The sequence below is a fragment of the Lycium ferocissimum genome, chromosome 11 (genome assembly GCF_029784015.1).
Source record: "Lycium ferocissimum isolate CSIRO_LF1 chromosome 11, AGI_CSIRO_Lferr_CH_V1, whole genome shotgun sequence".
NCBI classification, from domain to species: Eukaryota; Viridiplantae; Streptophyta; class Magnoliopsida; order Solanales; family Solanaceae; genus Lycium; species Lycium ferocissimum.
In genome coordinates, this window is record NC_081352.1 from 540,035 (window position 1) to 543,558 (window position 3,524).

A 3,524-nucleotide genomic window follows, 5' to 3' on the forward strand; every position below is an offset into this window, starting at 1 on the left:
CGGTTACATTATGGAACATTCATAGACATTCTGCCTCACCTTAGGGGAATTAGCATATAAGGTGAGTGTATATAATGAACAACATCAATAGATTATAAATAGCATCATTAGCTTCATAGGACATCATATTATGGGCTCTAGGATCTTTAGACTTAAGCTCATCATCATCATTATTGTGCTAATATTGTATCTCTTATCTCATATGGCTACTCATGTACAAGGACTCTTAGTTTTCTTGAAGATAGGACATTCATGAAGAAGGAGGAAATTCATGCCATAATATTCATTTCTTAGAAAGAAAGGAATAGCCTCACATACCTTTTTCGTTTAATTATTTTATCGCTTGCTCGTTCTATAGGCACAATGCACATGTTCTACCTTGAGAGAATTCGTATCGACATTAGCTAAACAATTACAAGAACGTGCTTACTAAAGCTAGAGAAAATTGGGCAGCATTTCCTTTGTTTATGCGGAATTCCTCATATTCCGGATCAACTCCCAAACGTTCATAACAACAATCACAATATCATAAACAACTATATCATCATTCATTTATTATCCACGTTTCACAATTTTCACTTCAAATTCTCCATAATCATGGTCATAGTTCACTATCGTGTTCTTTCACATATAATACTCATCTCATGTTCTAAATGTCATTCATAACGTATTTACAATCTCAACATATCAATATCACAATTCAATCCAAGCTTTTACTCAACAATGACACTTATTGCCATATTTATGACCCATTTCCTATCTCCTTCTATAATCCAAGTGTTTCAACTTTTCAATACTTTAAACAACATGAAAAGATCATGAAACTTACCTTAGATAATGGAAGAATAAACCTTGAGTGGAAATACCCTTCTTGCACCAAAACCACTGTTCGAACTTCTCTTGGAATTTCTTGGCTTGGATGACTTTAATGTGTTTCACACTCTTGATTTTTGTTGGTTTGATGAAGTTGATCATTAATTTTCTTTGAATTCTTGTGGATGAAGTATATGGAACCTTCTAGAGGTCTTGAGAGGGATGAAGAAATGTGGGAAATGAAATTAATGAAGTGGGAACATGTATTTATGTTTGCAACTTAATCAGTCCGTCGGGACTTCCACGTACACTTATACGGTCCGTGGAACATAACACGGCCCGTACAAGTGGTTGTGGTTCACCACTAAGCAATCATCATCTCTGCTGGTGTTATACGGACCGTATAATGTTATACGGACCGTATAATGTTATACGGACCGTATAAGTCGGTCGTATAACCCCTTTTTCCTTGAAATGATTTCCGTCGTTCGTTTGATCTCCAATCCTTATGGGACCTTCTTAACACTTGTTTAACACCTCATTAACAATCTAAGGGACGTTATAACTCTTTTCCAAAATGTCATTAAACTCTCATTAATTCGATACTCGTAAATCTTGCCCGACACGCAACATATACTTTACTTTCCTTAATAACTTTCATCTCCTACTTCAGATGTTTTTGAAATCCCATTTAGAATCATCAAATGTTATTTCTTTCTTATCAAATCATCGTATACGTCGTACCCTTCATTTGTCTATTCACTGTACGCTAACGAGAATTTTTCCGAGGTGTAACACGTCCTTTCATTAGCTTTGCTCATTTTGTCCATAATTCTTCTTAACTACCTGTTTGCATGACAGCTATGCATCATAGTCCTTCTAGTGTTCTATCGGTTCTTGTTCTTATCATGAAATCGTCACAAAGTACACCCTTTCCTTTCTTCTTTCGTCGAGTCCTCATCTTCCTTTATGAAACTACAACTTGTACACATACACACACACACACACACACACACACACACACACACACACATATATATATATATATATATATATATATATATATATATATCTCGAATCTTTGTGACGATTTCGAGATATATATATATATCTCGAATCTTTCTCGATTTTTTTCATTATCGCATCTTTCACACAACTATTGTCTTATAATTTCAAATTGTTTCCCTTGGGCAAGCCTACTGACTCACTAACCTTCTCCTTGTTGTCGGCGGCCACATAATTTCCTTTAACCATTTCATTGACACCTCCTCCTTCCTTTAGTCTTCGTAGTTTCTTTTGTTTTCCTTCACTCGTAAAATGCCTGTTTTCATTAGTCATCCTTTACTCTTAGATTAGGAAACTTTGGGGTGTTTCGTTACGAGTGTGAATCCCTTTTGACGTTGAAAATCTCTTCTTGAGGTACTTTCTCCCCTTAAATAGGTGTACCAATCATGGGTTCACATCCATTCTCCTGGTTAAATCTTAGGAGTTTAAAATTTCCTCGCCGTTCTCATAAGATCTGTTTATTTCTTCTCAAGGATGCACCTTTGTCCATTATTTCCAACCTTCTTGGTTCTGGTTATGAAGTCGTATAGGTTGGTTCTGAGGTCCTCACGTTCATCCCTTGTCACATATAACATTACTCTATCTCCAGTTGATTTATTTAAATTTGATCCTATCGTCTGCTTTCTTTCTTTCATCCTAACCCTTTCCTCAATTATATATTACTTGACCCTCAATGGTACACGTTTTCCTTGTCTAAATTTCTCTCCCCTTCATAATATCATAACCTTATTTTTCCTAATGCTCATGCTTACATATTTGGTCGCGTTATCGCTATCTGACTTTAAATCCCGAGAAAACCCAATCCTGATTCTTTCCATAGCGCTTGCTACCTCAATTTTGACATACACCACAACCAATATTTTTAACATGTCTTAACCTCAATCATAAGGGTATACATAATACTCGATGTAACCATTCGTGACTTATCTTTTTATCGCTTTTCAACACCTTTTCTTGCGAGATATCCTGTTGCCATTTGATTTTGTCACGAACCCACGGCTTTATTACATCTCCTTTTTTGACCAACTAGACTAACGGATCATTTCGAAATTCTAACTGTAACGCTCATATGCTCCTAATTTCCCTCGGGCTATTCTGGTTTCTCATATTCTTTTTTTTTTCGTACGTCTAAATCTGTAGGTCTTCCTAGCATATCTTTCTATGTCCTAACTTTGAATCCCGGCAATATAACTTTACTTAAAAATCTTTGCTTGTACTTGTACCCTGTCCCTTTGTCTAAAATAATCAACCTCACATCCTTTACTTTCTTATAGCAACCGAATCGATCCTTGCGATATTTTATCTTCACTTGTACACCTACTCTCTTCTGTTCTTACACATAACTCGACATCGCACCTAATTTCTCTATCGTCAATAACCTTCACAACACCCATCCGGAAAAAAAATTGAGGTAAAGCCTTCTTATAAGGATTAGCTAGAAATACAACACATATTCCTAAGGTTGATACAATCTCTACTTCCTTTGTCGACCAAGAACATCACATTTATAAGTTATATAAACAATCCGGAGACAATCATAATTTCAAACTAACTTACTTAACCATTTCTCATTCTTGAGTTCAAGTCATCATTAATACCGAAGTAACTTGGCCATAACGATTCTCGAAATAATACCAACTATCAAA